Source organism: Mytilus californianus, unplaced genomic scaffold (assembly GCF_021869535.1).
Source record: "Mytilus californianus isolate M0D057914Y unplaced genomic scaffold, xbMytCali1.0.p SCAF_10, whole genome shotgun sequence".
Taxonomy (NCBI): domain Eukaryota; kingdom Metazoa; phylum Mollusca; class Bivalvia; order Mytilida; family Mytilidae; genus Mytilus; species Mytilus californianus.
Window position 1 is genome coordinate 28,742,986 of NW_026262582.1, and position 19,635 is coordinate 28,762,620.

The following is a 19,635-nucleotide window of genomic DNA, read 5'->3' on the forward strand; positions in this document are numbered from 1 at the left end:
TATTTCAAAGTGACTGTTTATTACGCAAAAATGAAGTTAATTTTAAAGTACATTTTAAGTTTACTTTGATAAATACTTTATTATGTACGCCAATGTTTGGTTAGAAATATTAAAGTCATATAAAACTTCAATTTCAAAAAAAGTTGAATATGTTTGATTTACTTGTTTTACAATAAAACAAGTGTACGTGAACTTTCTTGTAAAAGAAAATCCTTTATTTTATCAAAATCTTCATATATGTACTGCTATTGAATTATTGTCTTCCCGTACACTAATTCGCCGATATTTTCCCGTATGCAGTGACCTTAGCTACGAAACCTTTCGTTAGAACTTCGGCCGCCGCACAGCGCAAGTGCACTGGAAGGTAAAGAGTATTACCTGAATCTTAAAGAACACATTAAATACACCAAATCATTTAACAACTGTTAAGAAAATTCTTAAGACTCTTTTATATTTAGGGACTTCACGAGTATATCTTTCTTCTGATCATCTGAACAGAAACTATAATCGAAAATTATTATTCATATTTGTTTAACAATGCTTTGTCTTCTATTATCTTTATGAGCAAGTTAGAAAACATATTCTGAATATTTTAGTTTTACCAACTTGCCGTTGTATTGCCCATGTTTACACGAAGTTGACTAAACCCAAACAGGAACTTAATAGTTGCCTTCATTGTGTTTACAACGCCAATTCTTAATAGAATTCACGTGTGCAATATATACCTCCAAGATTACATTTCATGACACTTCTACACAATTTAAAGATGGAATAATGTCAACAAACCTGAACTGCCATTCCAAAGAAAAACCCCAATATTTGACTCCACATAGGTGTCATTAAAATACCCAGCACTAAAAGTATTGGAAACAGTATGTCTTTCATAATTGGTTCCACCAATGATATCGGGACAATATATCACAAAAACTTCGCGGCCACCGAATTTACCGGAAGTGATGACGAAAACGCAATAACAGAAGCTTCTATCGTGCAAACGACATTAACCGAGAGTTTAAGGAACACATGACCAACAAAACAGCGTATGGATATTGCAGAAAGTACTAAGTACTGAAATGTATATGAAACAGCGCTTTGTTTGGCGACAGTAAGACAAGAAACAGGGACGTCAGTATATTCCAATATCTCAGAAAATGTGTTTGTTCTCTAATTCTCAACTATCGACTTAATCATTTTTTCTTAGTTTTATTTGTTTAAATCAAGAGAAAAAAAAAACACTTTTGTCCTGAAGAGTTCGTTGTCAAAACTAAAATGTTCTCTCTCTCTCGGTCGATTAATTGATTGATTGATTAATTGATTGATAAATTTATGCAATCATTGACTATCCCTGCACCCATTCTATCACTTTTTACACGAAGAGAGAATTATCGTCAATATAATTTATAAATCCTTTGATCAATTTTTAAACATTAATATACATTCATATTGTTAAAATGAGGATCAAAGGATTCATAATTCATATTGACGTTATGATAAAATATCCCAGCACTCAGGATTACAATAAAACTAATACATGCGTGAAGATAAATCCCTTTAAGAACCGATCTTTTCCAAGTACTTAAACTTTTATGTGTATACAGCTATGCTTATCAAACCATGCGTTTGACATATCCAGTAGTCAGCACTTCTGTGTTGACATGAATTATCATTGATATGGTCATTATATATTATAAATAAACTGTATACAAAACTTTGAATTATCGAAATAAAAAGGCCTTTCTATCTCAGGACTAGATTACCTTATCTGTATTCGGCAAAACTTTTAGGAATTTTGGGTCATCAATGCTCTTTAACTGTGTAATTTATTTGGCCTTTTAAACTTTTTTTTATTCGAGCGTCACTGTTGAGTTTTTGTAGACGAAACGTGCGTCTGGCGTTCACAATTTTAATCCTGGTATCTATGATGAGTTTATCCATCCAAAAGTATCAGATTTTTTCAACCTTTTTGTTTTACTAGCACATAATTACACATGTTACAATACTAGTCCCTATTACTGCTGTATACCCAACTACATCCGGTGTTTTCCATTTCATCATTAAGTCATGAATTACATAGTTAGCTGTTGTTTTGTTTGAATAGTGGCTATAGAGACAATGCAAAAGTGCACGTGCACATAATCATGAAATATTTCAGAAGTAAAAAAACAAGCAAATGAATCTTTTTTGATAAATAGCTATCGATTAATCAAATAAATTTTTTTTTAAGTTTACGAATCAGGAACTTGTAAACGCGTACACTTTCTTTTATACAATATGTCGTCAATACTCTAATTATCAGGGTTCCTCGATGGCAAAGTGGACTACTGTATCAATAGCCTGTCAACACGAAGAGTTAATGTTTGTGTGTTTTGGACCATGCCGAATCAAAATAAAGTTTTCTTATCTTATCTTACACGGAGACTCCGCAGTTGGCAGGTGCGTTCGATTCCAATCTTAATTGACTACATGTAGGATTGTCAGTATTCCTGCCGATGGTCGGTGGTTCTCTTGGGGCACTCCGGCTTCCTATACCAATACAAAGCTAACCGCCGCGATATAGCTAATAGTGTTGAAAGTGGCGTTTAACACCAACAATTAATCAATCAATTAATCTAAAAATTAGCTTAGAGAATATCAATGTTTTTGGATATAATCTGTAAAATAATAATGGATAGAGATAGGCTGAAAGAATAAACTATCACATGTATCACTTACCAGGGTACTAATGGTGTACATAAAACAGCTGAAAAAAATCAGTTCTTTCCAGATAAATGTTTATCACACAACCAAAGTATACATACATGTAACCATAAATTGTTCATATATCAAAATCAAACCACGTTGTTTTGAATGTTGTTCGTTTAGCTCAGTCTTTAGTTTTCTTTGTTTTGTTTTGTATAATGTTGTTTGCCGTCTGGTCATTTTTCGTTTTTTTGCCATTGATTGATTGATTGATTGATTGATTGATTGATTGATGAATTAATGCATTCATTGACTATCCCTGCATCCATTCTATCATTTTTCACGAAGAGAGGATCATCGTCAATATGATTTTTAAATCCTTGATCAATTTTTAAACAGTAATATACATTCAAACCAAAAAGAGGATCAAAGGAATCATAATTCATATTGACGTTATAATAAAATATTCCAGCACTCAGAATTACAATAAAATTAATACATGCGTAAAGATATATACCTTTAAGAACAGATCTGTTCCAAGTATTTAAACATTTATGTGTATACAGCTATGCTTATTCATACCTTGCGTTTGACATATCCGGTAGTCAGCACTTCTGTGTTGACCTGATTTATCATTGATTAGGTCATTATTATAAATTAACTGTATACAAAACTTTGAATTATCGAAGTACTTAGGCTTTTCTACCTCAGGACTAGATTACCTCAGCTGTATTTTGCAAAATTTTAGGAATTTTGGGTCCTCAATGCTCTCTAACTTGGTACTTTATTTGGCCTTTTTAATTTTTTTTGATTCGAGCGTCACTGGTTAGTCTTTTGTAGACGAAACACGCGTCTGGCGTACAAAATTTCAAATCTGGTATCTATGATCAGTTTATTTATCTAAGAGTCTCAGATTTGTTCAGCCTTTATGTTTTACTAGCACAGAATTACTGCTGTATACCGGTGTTTTTCATTTCTTCAATAAGTAATGAATTATAGTCAGCTGAATGAATTTTTTTTTTATAAATAGCTATCGATAAATCAAACATTTGTTTTAATAGATATAAGAAGATGTGGTATGAGTGCCAATGGGACAACTCTCCTTCCAAGTCACAATTTGTAAAAGTAAACCATTATAGGTCAGAGTACGGCCTTCAACACGGAGCCTTGGCTCACATCGAACAGCAACCTATAAAGAGCCCCAACAATGACTAGTGTAAAACCATTCAAACAGGAAAACCAACGGTCTAATCTATATAAAAAACGAGAAACGAGAAACACTTATTAACCACATCAACAAACGACAACCACTGAACAGCAGGTTCCTGACTTAGGACAGGTGCAAACAAATGCAGCGAGTTTAAACTTCTTAATAGGCGCCAACCTTCATCTTACATGAAACAATAGTGTAACATCACAACATAGAAAGACACACTATAAAATATCAATTGAAAAGGCTTAACTCAATCAAAAGACATATTAACAAAAACAGGTGAACATACACTGAACGAGTAAATTTGATCTATGACACAATGTAAATGCAAAATTAATAAAACAAGGGGGTTAGATGTTTAAATATATCAGAAAGACAATCATAACCTTGGACAAAATGCTGCCAAATAAAATAACGTACACAGGTAAATACAAATAATTTTATTGTAAGTTATACATGGACTACGGAAATAATTTTGTTGTTCCTAGTACGAGAACAAAAGTGAAAAAATTATCGTCATATTAAACACTTATCAAAGGTGGTATATATTAAAAAGTTTACGAATCGGGAACTACTTAACACGAACACTTTTCTTTTAGTTTTCTTCATAGGTTGAAGGTTGTTAGCAGGTCACCTAAAAGTCAACTATTGGCAAAAGTAAGTGAGAAAATTAAAAAAAGATCAGGAGTCTATGATTAAGGTACATCATGTACATATACAAGAGAAAGCCTTAAAAAGGTACATTTACTACCTGGAAAATAACACCGGATGCTGGTTTTGAGCCAGATATCGGCACACGATAGTTAGATCTATATGTGCTATAGGTGCTTGAACCACATTCACAGCAAGGATGTACGTGAGACTCATAAAGAATATTGTTAACCACAAAGCAGTTATGGTTAAAATGCCTGGTGAATCTAGCTTTCAGAACAACGCCAGATCGATTAAGAGTTTTTTTTGTGGTTTATGCAGACTTTGAGTGCTTCACTGAAAAAGAATCAAAACTAGAGAAAACTATTGCATACAAAACACACACCTAAGCCTATCAGAAACATACGCTGTCGGGATTTTCTTATTACATTAAATGCTTTGATGAAAGTGTTTTTACTAAGGAGCCGATACTTTACACCATGCAAAAGGAAGGAGAAGATGTGTCACATATTTTTGTTGAAAGACTAGAGAAAGAAATCAAAGTCATTTACACCGAGAATAACTTCAAAAAACTGAGGATAAGAGTTACTACAATGCTGCAGCACACTGCTGGCTTACTGATGTCGCTTTAGGAGAAGACAAAGTGAGAGATCACTGCCACTGTACCGGCAAGTACAGAGGCTCGGCACACATTGAGTGTAATTTGAAGAACAAAGTGCCAAAGTTTATACCCATGTTTTTTTATAATCTAGCTGGGTATGATAGTCACCTTTTCATTAAGAACCCGGGATCAACAGAAGTACCAAGGAGAAATACATCTGATTCACAAAAAGAATTCAAGTAAGCGAGTACAAATGGAAGGATGATAATATGAAACCTGTCTACCCGCGTTTGAGGTTTGTGGACAGCTTCAAGTTTATGAATGCGAGTCTACAGAGCTTGGAAGACACAACACCTACCGAAGCTTTGAAGAATAATCAAAAGGTGTTTGGAAACAAACCTGGATTCCGAATTGTATCGAGTCATACCACCTAAATCTGAGAACGGTCGGATAATTCAACTGTGAGAAGTCATCGATAGACGTAAAATGGAGTACATCGTTACCCATGTTGATGACTATATGTTTGGAAGTCGATGCGTCAAAGGGGTAAAGTTAGAAAAAAATGCACAACCGACACATATGACAGATAATTCGTCGCGGGTTAATGGCCTAGGCGAGCAGAGTGCACGATGACATACTACCAGAGGAATAGGTTTGGTCGGTACTGGACCGCGGTCTCCCAAGATTACACACACCTTGTGTCAGGAGATCATGTTTGACAGTGAAATGAAGAATGCGCACCCGACATTTTATACATCATGGTACTGTCACGACAATGGCATCAACTGCGTTGGGCTTGACGCTTACATTGTGAACAGGGAAAAGTGTATGGCAGATTGGATAATGCAAAAAAACGAAACAGGGGATAATGTCAAAGCACATTGAATAGCCATCTTTAATGGGAGACGGGTTAAACTAATTATAACACCCAAAGATCCAGGATGGTACAAAGAATTTTACAACGGAATGAGACATATTAGGCACTCAATTGTTAAACTGCTGCCAGATCTGTATACACTTGTCAAGAAATCAAAGGATAACAGGGGCACAGACTATAATATTGATGGAACCACGGTAAACAATGTTATGTGCAGCTTAGAGAACAAAGCATTGATGTCCGCTTTTGATTATTTGACAAAACAAAATATTAAAGTTGCATCCCTCGTGTTTGATGGTCTCATTATTTACAAAGATAATGTGCCACCATAGAGAGACTTCCACAAATATTCGAAGGGTGTTCGCATAAAGTGACATCACATAATAAAGTTATGGATGAAGGCTATGATATACCCCTGTACGCATCAACGCAACTTGTGCAGACTTTTACAATATCCTCACTAATGAGGAAGTTAGCAATGCAGACTATGAACACGCACAGAGAGTCTGGATGGAAATGGGAATTGCTAACAAGTGAGAGTACCATGACCTGTACCTGATGATGGATGTGCTCTTACTATGTGATGTTTTTGAGAATTTCAGAAACCTTTGCTCAAAGAATTACCAACTTGAAACTGCTTGGTATTACACGACGCCTGGAATCGCCTATGATGCAGTATCGAAAACCACCGGTGTGATGCTTGACCTCGTTACAGATCCGGATATGCTTTTGATGTTGGAGAAAGGAATCAGGGGAGGAGTCACCGTCGCAACTCAGCGCAACGTCAAAGCCATACGTCGAGGAGTATGATGCTAGCAAGCCAATGAACTACTTGATGTATCTAGACCCCAACAACTTGTATGGATGGGCTATGAGTAAACACTTGCCAACCGATGGGTTCACGTGGATAAACTCTGAGGAGATTCCCTTACTGCTGAAGACAATGAAGAATGTGTGATGGAGGTGGATTTTGAGTATCCCAGAGAGCTTCACGACTATCACAATGACTACCCACTCGCTCCAGGAACTATACAGTTGAACAGAGTGAAAAAACTGGTGCCAAACCTTGAAGACAAAGAAGAAATATGTAGTACACTACGTCAACCTAAAACAATATCTCGAACTTGGACTTACGCTTAAGAAGATTCACCGTGTGATTAGGTTTAACCAAAGTCCATGGTTGAAAAAAAACCATATTGACTTGAATACCGCACTTCGTGCCGCTGCAAAGACCGAGTTTGAGAGAGATATCTTCAAACTCATGAACAACTCGGTCTTCGGCAAAACAATTGAAAACATCAAAAGGAGAGAAGACGTCCGGTTTGTTAACAATGAAAAACAAGCGCTAAAACTCATTGCCAAACACAACTTTGATCGCCGGATTTTTAGCGAACACCTGGTAGCTGTAAACATGCGTAAGACCAAGATAATATTCGACAAACCGATTGATCTAGGGTTTTCGATTCTTGACTGGTCAGAGACCTTAATGATAGATCTACAAATATCGGAAGCCTACACATAAAGGAAAAGCGACCATCTGTTACACAGATACCGACAGCATCATCAGTAATGTAGAGATCCCGGACATTTATAAAGATATGAACAAGACAATAAGACATGTCTAGAGATGCATAAAGAGAGATACCGGACCATGAATATGATCCGAAGTTGTGGGTACCTTGTTTTTAACACATGAGTGTCGTAAGATTGCCCTTTCATCGGATGATGACAAACGTAACATTTTACTGGACGGAAACAGCACCCTTGCTCACGGACAATACAATTAAATACATTAATAACTACTTGCTATAAAATAAAAGATTGACTGGATCAAACAAATCTTATAAATGTAATAATCAATCAATGCTAGAACAAAAAGGATTTAACACATGTAAACAGATGCAAAAAGACGATTGCAAGCCCTCATTACTGTGGAGAATAGAAGACTTAAAATAAATGAGAAACATTCGAATATACAACATAATTCTTCCCAACAAACCCCTAACGAATAGAGAGGTGGAGAACGCTGTCGACGCTCTTGAGATACCCCATTTTAGAGGAGTGTTTATGCGAGATATCCTACCACCCAAGACTACGCATATATGAGTGTGGTATTTTACACCATTACATCTCGATGGGTACAGGAACACACTTGACGTGTTGGTTTAAGAATAAATTCACAAAGGTGTACTTTGACTCTTTTGACTCCAACCACCCAACGAGATGGTTGACTACCTAAAGCCTGAGATCTATCACAATACAGATGAACTACAAAAGAGAGGAACAAAAGTCTGTGGATACTTTTGTTATGTATGAATTAAAATTGTTGTCGGAACGTCAACCTTTTTATGAAGTCGTGTTTTCATTGTAGCTATAAATAAAACATGGAAAGACAGGTTTGGATTCTATGGAAAGAAAACAATGAGCATGAGTAGTTTGCTTGAAGACTTGAACATGAACGACATTCGTATCACCAACCTAAAACATCCGAGTCACAGTATGGATGCTGCAACAAAACGATGGGTCATGCACATGATGCAGCAAGTAAAGAAAATACGAGACAATTAGAATTACAATTACAATCAAAGAACTCCAGAAAAAAATGACTTTGCATACCCTCTCCATTTGATGAAGACCTCTTTTACACCACTCTGGGTTCGCTTTCTTTTGCAAGACTTTTTCGATGATGTACAATTTTTGATTAGTCTTTTGAAGTTCGGACTCATAGAAGGAACCTTGTATGTCCTCATCATTGAAATCCTTGAGACGGTAGGATTGGGGTTGAGTGTTTAACACCTGGGAAACAGTAAATACCTAGGAGTGCACCCCTTTTCAAAAGTAACTTTCTTTCTGGTGATTCGAACCTTATCACCTACTTTGAACCTAGCCTGTTGCATTGGAGGAATGCCACCATACAAATTCCAGTACACTTTGTTTTCATGTTCCTTCTGACGTGCGACCACTGGAGTCATTTTAATGGATCTGTGTTTGGAAGTGTTGTACTGGTGAACAAGATCATCCAACACATCAATGTAGGTGCGCGATGAGTTGGCTGAAAAATATTTGAACATTTTCTCCTTTATGGGTCAGTTCCAGCGTTAAACCACACTTGACTTATCTTCATTCTCGGTAGAGTACAGTTCAATGCCATGGTTCCGAAGTAACTTCTTGACTTCCTTGTTGTAAAATTCAGTTCCTTTTTCTGTTCATAACTTCTTGGGAATGCGTGATAATTTGAATACCGCTTGGAAGGCATCTGCGATCACAAGTCTTTTTTAAAATTTTTGTCGAACTGGTTTGTGTGATTCTTCTACTAAATCATCTGTTCAAATACATTTTTTTCTTCACTTTTACAAATCGCACTTTGGTACCGGTGATAGGTCTTACAATACCGCGGTCCATCTTCTCTGTCATGGTCGGATTGTTGATTGTGTCTAAATGACGTAGCATATCTTTATCACACATGGAGTTGCGAGTGGTTGTATCTTTGTTTTGAGCATATCAGAGATCATGGCGATACGCAGCTTCATCCACTATATAAATGGGTTTGGACCATTAGCATTGAGTCGTTTATGCAGCTTCACGACTTCAAAATATTGATGGATTCAGTCGAGGATTATGCCAGGCAATGCGTTAAATGCGAGAAAGAAGACGTAGACACTCATTCCGAATGGATTAAGGCTGTGAGGTCGTTGAAACAAATCAGAATTAAGAAAATGAATGGGTCTATTAATACCCATGCTACATCAATCTTTAAAGACCCAAATGTTGCAAAACACTGGTCCTACCTCCATGACAAATATGTTGTTGTCCTCGCAGATAAATCCCTAAACAACATCGTTTTTGTGTGTAAATCACATTACATAAACTGCTTTACAAATGATTAGGTATTGACAATTCACTTGGAAACTCAACATATACTCCCTCGACACTTACTAAAGAGGACATCCTGGATAATCATAGGTCTGTTCTATGTTCCTTTGGATTTTCAATCAAAGATGAAGAACTGGATCTTCCATCACTGTATTGGATACCTATACTACACAAGTGTCCTTACAAACAACGGTATATGTCTGGGTCTTCCAAGTGCTCCAAGAAACCTCTTTCTAAATTATTAACATCAATTTTATCAACAATCAAAGCCGGACTTCAAAGTTATTGTGAAAACACATATTCTAGAGGTGGCGTGAATCAGATGTGGATACTAAAAAAATCCAAGATCTTTTAGAGTACAATGTACATACAATCTAAGACTTTTTAATCTTGCAATAGTATAAAAACATTTGACTTTTCTACACGGTACAAAAGTATTCCCCATTCCAAACTAAAAGACATAATCATTCAAAGAGTTGGTCCTGCTTTGTTTCATAAAACAGAATGGCCAACGTAGATACAAGTATCTTTTCTTACGGAGGGATAAATCCTACTTTGCCAAAAATCACTCTGATTCAAACAAAAATTCTCTGAAACTGACATTATCAAGATGCTTGATTTCTTGATTGACAACATATTTGTTACGTTTGGAGGACGTGTTTTTCAACAAACAATCGGCATTCCTATGGGAACAAACTGTGCCCCTCTTCTTGCCGACTTGTTCCTTCATTCATATGAGGCTGCCTTCATACAGGAACTTCTTAGGAAGCAAGAAAATACGTTACAACTTCCTTTAACTTTAATGTTGGCTATAAAGATGATGATCTAACACTAAATGATTCAAACTTTGGTGACTTTGTTGAACGCATCTATCCAATCGAATGGCCAACGAAGATACAAGTATCTTGTCTTAGGGAGGGATAAATCATACTTTGCCAAAAATCACTCTGATTCAAACAAAAGTTCTCTGAAACTGACATTATCAAGATGCTTGATTTCTTGATTGACAACATATTTGTTACGTTTGGAGGATGTGTTTTTCAACAAACAATCGACATTCCCATGGGAACAAACTGTGCCCCTCTTCTTACCGACTTGTTCCTTCATTCATATGAGGCTGCCTTCATACAGGAATTTCTTAGGAGGCAAGAAAATACGTTACAACTTCCTTTAACTTTAATGTCGGCTATAAAGATGATGTTCTCTCACTAAATGATTCAAACTTTGGTGACTTTGTTGAGCGCATCTATCCCATCGAACTTGAGATAAAGGATACAAAAGATACAGTTAAGTCTGTCTCATATTTTGCCTTTCATCTGGAAATTGAAAATGAGAGTCAGTTAAAAACAAAACTTTACGACAAAAGAGATGATTTCAGCTTTCCAATTGTGAACTTTCTATTTATATGTAGCAACATTCCAGCAGCGTCTGCATATGAAGTATATATCTCCCAGTTGATACGATATTCCAGGGCTTGTATTTCCTTTTATGATTTCCTTGATAGAGGGTTGCTGCTCACAAGGAAACTATTAAACCAACAGTTTCAAGTGGTGAAGTTGAAATCATCCCTTCGTAAGTTTTACGAACGCCATAACGAGTTGGTTGACCGTTATGAAATATCCGTTTCACAGATGATAGCGCATATGTTCCTAATGTCGTAACTACAATCCCGTCCCCTTTTCCCGACGACGGGACCACATGTGGAGCAAGATCTGTTTACCTTTCCGGAGCACCTGAGATCACCCCAGTTTTTGGTTGGGTTGGTGTTGCTCAGTCTTTAGTTTTCTATGTTATGTTTTGTGTACTACCGTACATGTATGTCTGTTGGTCTTTTCTTTTTTAGCTATGGCGTTATCAGTTTATTTTTCAACTTTTGAGTTTGAATGTCCCTCTGGTATCTTTCGCCTCTCTTTTAGTACCAGGTCCTGTGAATTTGTGCCCCTGAAGATGCATATCTACCGCTAGGATGTTAATCAGTTTGTTCATGAAGCCACCACCGGTAGTACTCACCAACTGGGATTTCTTTGATCCACACACGGCGCATATTACACCCTTTCATTGCCGTCCATTGCTAGTCGTAACTTCAAAACGACTTTTTGTCTCTGTATTCCTCTTATATTTTAAACAATAAATTACCATCTATAAATGAACGTTGAAGATATGTCATACAATGAAACTACTGCGAACAGAAGTCATCACGTCCTCCTTCTGTATCGGTCGATTAGAGGCCTGATTATTGGAAAGTCAGACTGTTATAAGACGACATTGCTCAACAACCTTCTCCTCCATTCGGGGTGGTTAGATTATGATTGTTTGTATGTCTGTAGTAGTGTCATTTTTGCGTCTGTTTAAATATAGTTAAAATATCTTTATAACGTACTTTAAATTAATTGTATTTATTATAAACGTTTAACTCTTGAATTTTGATAAAGGAATATTATAATTTAAATCCAAATCTACACTTTACTTTTTATATTTAGTTCATGAATATTCAAAAGGTTCTTACTTTAAAGTACGTATCTGATTGGTTATTTTGATTTCGCGGCCAATTTATATTTCTTTGTATTGACCCAGGTAGATTTGAGCGGGAACTTGAAAATTACAGTCGCATGATATTGTTAGTCCCGAATTTATATTACCTGTACATTATTATTTTCATTCACTGTGGACACAACAAATTTACTGATTAATGTAAGTTAACTTATGTTCTTATTCGTCTACTCAAACAAACATAAAATATTTATAAAAAAAAAAACAAACACTATTTGGGATATCAGCTCGCCTGGACAGTAAAGTTAAGCAACTTTATTCATTTTATTTACAATGCACCAATGCACGTCCTTAGCCGCTGCTTCAACATAACATTAACCAATACACAATCTACAAAAGAAATATTTTTTGTTAACAATCTTTTCAAGCATGTATTATCTTTAAAACGTCCACTTCAACCATAAGTATGAATAAATCAATTTACAACATTGATAAAATATAAGTGGGTGGTTGGGTGGGGTCAGAAATGACCAGACAGGACTGTCCGAAGGCAAGCGTCGAATGACACATAATTAAACATAGATTTACCGTTACAATTCTTCCCGCTTATTTTGGCTCGTGAAATACTCAGTAATTCAGAGTAGACCTTATATCTAGTCATGTGACAAATGTCAAAACGAATACACGTGTTCATTATAACATTTATAAATACATTTCTTCGTTATATAATTAAGTAAAAGTTTGTTTATTACATTAGTATGATAGATGTACCCGAGAATATTTTATTTAGCTTCGTGCTACATATATTTTATTATCCACCGTTAATTTGTCACGATAGAATATAGAACAAGATAATTTGCGCAGCTATTTGATTATTGACACAGATAATTGATATTTAATAAATGGCGGCATATTAAACAAAATAAGGAAAAGTGTTAATGTTGATATTTATTAGAACACTTATATTATACACTGTAATGATAGAAGTATAACTATGAATGAACTTGAGTTATTTTGTCATATTGTATATTTTAATATTTTACTTTTAATATCTTATAACTTCCAGCAGATCAACGCTGAAGATAGAACATGAACTAGCTGACAAGTGGGAAGAAGATCCATACCAGATTGTTAATCAACCTAACAAAGAGATACCTGTGTATGTGGTCCAGAAAGAAAACGGAACTGGAAGAATGAAGACACTTCATCGAAATCTTCTACTTCCAATTGGATTTCTGCCAAAGACTAATGAGTCTGAGATAACTCCTGCACCTAGACAGAAGCGTAAACCGAAGACGTCTGGACGACCATCGACGAAGTCTGTTGGGGACAGCATTGAAAAGATGACTGCATCGGAATCAGATGAGGAGTCGGAGCAGGAGTATTGGATATTAGAGACAGGAAGGAGTACACCTGGCGACACTGACAGTGAAGCAGATATGGTGGAAAGACCTGGGATAGATGATGTAACTATCAGCGACACTGCTGACGATCATGATGCCGTTGGTAGTAGCCAGGTTAATGGTTTAGTAGAGGACGTTTTACCTTCAGACATAGGAAATGCCAAAGAACCTACCCCTGGAACAGAGGATATTGAACCTGCAGCGACTGGTCAGAATATTGAATCTGACGCTTTACAATCAGACAATGGCAGTGCGTTGACGGAGGATCCATCTCTAGATGAAATGGCAGATGAACTCACAGATGATGAAACTACAACAGTACAACCAGTTAGAGAAAGAAGACGTAGATACTTACCTACACCACCACGTCACATACCAGAAACTACCACACTAGCTAGACCTCAGAGAAACCGGCAACCACCGAAGTACCTGCAAGATTATGTAACTACAGCAAAGCAGGCCACCACTAAACCTGATTGGTTGAAAAAAGTACATTGGTTGGAAAGTCAGGCAGAAACAGGACGATTTAGAGGTCTAGAGATGGAATTGTCCCTGGCGATCATCAAGATTATTGAGAACAGTTGCTAATATAAAGAGAGGGAGAAAGACACAATGACATGGAAATCATTTTCTTCAACAGAGAGGAGAATGTAGTAGTGTCATTTTTACGTCTGTTTAAATATAGTAAAAATATCCTTATAACGTACTTTAAATTAATTGTATTTATTATAAACGTTTAACTCTTGAATTTTGATAAAAGAATATTATAATTTAAATCCAAATCTACACTTTACTTTTTATATTTAGTTCATAAATATTCAAAAGGCTCTTACTTTAAATTACGTATCTGATTGGTCATTTTGATTTCGCGGCCAATTTATATTTCTTTTTTTTTGACCCAGGTAGATTTGAACGGGAACTTGAAAATTACAGTCGCATGATATTGTTTGTCCCGAATTTATATTACCTGTACATTATTATTTTCATTCACTGTGGACACAACAAATTTACTGATTAATGACTCGATTGATGTAGTGTATAGCAATGAGAAATTAAATTACACGTGACATCATGTAACTGAATGTTTATAATATGATTTTGTAGTGTTGTACACAGTAATAAAGAGCATTGTATTTTACTATTACAATATGTGATAATGTGTAATTTAAGATACTTGTGTTTTATAAAATAGAACTGTTATTTATGATTGTGATATTGTTATTTTAGGGTGTATTTCTATTACTGGTATTAAATCATCCGAACCCTATAAACAGAGTTAGTTATTTCTTAATCCAAGATACGACCCTGTTACATGTCTTTGGGAAATCTCTTCACCAACCCATCTATCAAAGTTTGCAAAGAGCATTGGGAAAAGGGTACTCAAAAGAGGATATACGTGATCTCTTATCCGTCAAAGGGAATGTCCCACATCACTGATTGATGTTGTTGATGGTCTACTCCTACCCAAACAAGGGGGAGATGTGCTAGACCCTGAAGAGCTTAACACATCGTAAGAACTTAATGGTGTTTGATGATTTGTTGTTCAGCAAACAGAACAAATGCGAAGACTACTATGTCCGCGGTCAACACAACAATGTGGACTGTTTCTATCTGTGTCAACACTACTTCAAACTCCCACGACAGTCGATCCGTAAAAAAACCAACTGTGTGTGTCTCTTTCAACAAGACGCCAAGAATCTTCAACACATTCATCGCGACAATTGTTCAGATCTAACCTTTGAGGAGTTTAAGACTTTGTGCGACCACTGCTGGTATTGCAGACAATCATGACTTTGTCAATCGCTATAAATAAGTAATGACTAACTAGTCCAGCCGATTCGTGCATATTTTTTGAAGAATTGTGGGTTTGATGATAAAAGCATGAAACTTTGCACAATTGTAGATATATATATGGTAGTCAATTTAAGCTATGGACTCACCCTGAAAATTTGATATGTCGGCCATTTTCAAGGTGGCTGCCAATCAGTCAAAATTTCAACACCTTGTATTCATTAAAGCAAAAAATATTCAAATCAAATCTTTTAAAAGCAAATAAAATGTAATCTACCGTTTCTAGTAAGTCATGGCGGCATAAAAGACTTTAAAACATTTTTTTAAATGGCGGGAAATTTCAAAATGGCAGCCAAAAAGTTAAAATGAAATAAACTAAGACAAGGCTCTTCTGATATTCATTTCTTTCATCGAATTGCACTTTGCAGTTCATACGATATTCTGGGGATGGTGTTTCCATGATACATCGATTCTGCTTGCAAGGCAATTTAATCAAAGATCTCATAAATGGAAACATTCGAACGTTTTCAGGACGCCTTTAGGATTTGTTTGACTCTGTACCATCTGAGGCACATATGAAAATTTATATGTTTCACTTCTCCTTGTCACAATCCTTTCTTTTTCCTCGACTGTGGATCACGATGATCAATAAATACGACTCATCAGCGATTTTCTACTTGCAAAGATTAACACCACTCGTGCTAATAGTTGGCAAGAAACTACACACCCTTCTGGAATATCTGCGTTGGCCCTTAGTTTTGATAAAAAAAGGATTCGTATTGTTTATGCTGTCAATTTCGTGTTATTTATTCTTTTTTTTTCAATGTCTGTGTTGTCAACCAGTGAAAGTCGTGTTAATCCATCGTAGAGGCATGGAAAACCTTATTTCATTTCAAACTTTCACATTTGGTCAAATTTTAGATACTTTACATATACCAACATGTTTTAATTTTGATGATACTGGATATGACTCATCAAGCTATATAAACAATAGCACCTAGGCAGCTATCCCTTCTTGAGCACCTGAGATCATCCCCCGTTTTATGAGGGGTTGGTCTTGCTCGATTTGTTTATTTTTGTGTAGAGATGTCTTGACTGATGTTAGTCTTTTGCGTTTTTTTTATCTATGCTCTTGTCTGGTTTGGTTTTTCTAATGTTTTGTTTATTGCCTAAGCGTCTTCTTCATCTTTTGTATGATCTGAACAACAACATATTTTCACAGCAGTTTTCAAAGTGTTTATTAAGGACAGCCCATTTCAATAGTCTTTGCACAACTCCTCACCACATTTTAAACAGCACTGTACATAACATCATTGTCCTCGCACATTTTTATCTACCGTTTTTCAACATTTTATTAGCTCATTTCAAAATGCTGATACCTTTGTGATAAATGTCCAATAGGGTATATGCCTACCGCATTCACTCGAAGTAGCACTCCGGATACGATGCCATTCCTATATGAATACTAACATGACCTCAAGCAAAACTACTCTTTGTTGTTCTAAAATATGGTTGCTCAGTTTCACTGTTCCGATTTGGCAACAGCAAAAAAAAAAAAAACAAAAAAAAAAAACGATTGATCACAAGTTATAATTGATACATGTCTTGGAAAAAAATTAACACATTTTGCTGGATTGCATTCATGGAATATCGAATCGTAGTGGAAGATTTAATCTCTTCCTGAAACATTGTTCAATGCGGACTGATATATAAAGGCGGATGGCCATTTGTCTTGGCTCTACATGCGTGAAATGATGTCCAGATATACTAAATGTTTTCATCACCATCTATTTCAAGCCATCTGTGTTATGACTTTGTTAATTTATGTATACTATGACTTTCTACCCTAACCTGTCCAACAATAATAGTCTACTCTCCCCATACTTTCATCCTCGATTTGATATCTCCGACCGGTTGGTAACTCTTTACACTGTAATGCCACCTTTTACTCTTCTTTCCATATAACATTTCTCTTCTTCTGTAAGATTTGATAGATCAGATATATTTGACATATTCATTATTTATATAAATATTCATTTTTCTAATAATAATTTTTTTTAGTTAAACATTTGCCACAAACAATGTAATAATGGTATCCAAAAAAGCAATTTTAAGGTTGTTGGATGGTTTAAAATTTATAAATGAAAATCTTCGAGTTATTAAAACTGTTGATCCAATATCCCATCATACTCTTTCAAATAATCTGGTTAAATACATTGGCACAGACGGATTCAGAAAAAGTGTGGAAACTGTATAATAATTTAAAGAAGAGGTTGTATACTTCTACTGCGAGTAATAAAGATCAAAACTATTATTGGAATTTACTTTGAAAATTTAGATCTATATTACTACCATATAATGTATGGTTTATTCCTTATAGTTTATCTGTGAGTAAGAGTTAAAATAGTTCTTTTTTGAAAGGATTCTATCTTAATTCATTTTTAGAAATATATATTATATTTTCATAGAGTAAATAAGATTTAATATCTATTTCGCGTGTGTTCTAAAAAGAACACTAGACAAATAGACTCAATCTTTAGCACCACTATCGTCGTCGTCGTCGTCGTCGTCGTCGTCCTCATCATCATCATCATCATCATCATCATCATCATCATCATCATCATCATCATCATCATCATCATCATCATCATCATCATCATCATCATCATCATCATCACGTGACCTGGTTATGTTATTTTGTCGATCTATAGCAGACATACAATCAAAAACAATACGCGTTCTAAATGTTCGTGATTATCAAATCGATTAAACGAAAGACGTATTCTTCTTACCGGTGGTACATTGGGTATTTTGACCCGCTCAAATTTGCGGTCTGTTTTCGTTTCAATCAACTCCAACAACTGATCCCTTTTCATCCTACAGTACCCTTTAAGACCGGCAATTTTTGCCACACTTCTTAACTGTTTGACTGTTTCAACAATAACAGTATTCATTTTATTTATCATAGCCATCCTTTTATTTATACATATAATATATTTTTTTGGGCGGGAAATAAGTCAGACTTTTTTTATTTTTGAGTTTAAAAAAAAGAAAACATATGATAACCACTCGTGTTAGTTTGTATTTTAGTTTGTTTTTTTAAATCCTCATACTTCCTAACTGTTTGAATGTAAGTAAGATTTAAAAAAGGCCTTTTTGAAAGCATCCTATTTAGATTTTATTTTTATACTATTTGTTATTTTTTATAATATATGTTCAATTTCCATAGGCTTTTTACCCTCCTCAACGAATATGTTTTTTTTTAAATTACCTAAGTTTCTACATGTCTATTAAATTAACATTTCTATAACAATGCCATTGAACCTAAGTTTCTGCTAGTCACATTTTTACTACTTGTACATCGAATAAATTTAACAAACACATTTGAATAATTCTATTTTGTGATCTTCTTGATATAAGGCTGATATCAACTTATATATATATATATAATTATCTTTTAGATAATTTTTTTTCAATTAGATTTTGTAGGCCTGTGTCAATGTTCTACCATTTGAATCGCGCCATTTAATTTATCGTCGTTTGATGTAGTTCTTACTTGCTATCTTATGTTTTGCCTGAATTGACAAGAAATAAAAGAGATTTGTAAACAGATAATTTGAATTATTGCATATTAATGTGAGATTTTATCCGCTATCCGTTTAAAATCAGCAATATATCAAACAAACGAGACAGTTAAAAGCGTATTCTAAATAAGTCGTCTTAATGAAATAATAAAGCACAGTTGGTTATCAAAGGATGTATTTTGAAATTAGATAAAAACCTATTTGACTATTGTTGATGGGTTTCCAATCCAGGAACATAAAAAAAAATATGCATCACAATAAGATAAAACAATACCAAAACCCAAGGAATCGTCTAGTGTCTAATTTAATGGAGCCGGAACTTTAGTTACTCTTAGAATTACATGCTGGGGTTAAAACACTCATTACTGGTCTTATGATATATATCCACGGGAACTAACACTCCACCAGAAAGCAATAAATATAAATCAATCTGTTTTGTATTCGCTGCATTTGAGGTGTTGTGAGCGTTGACC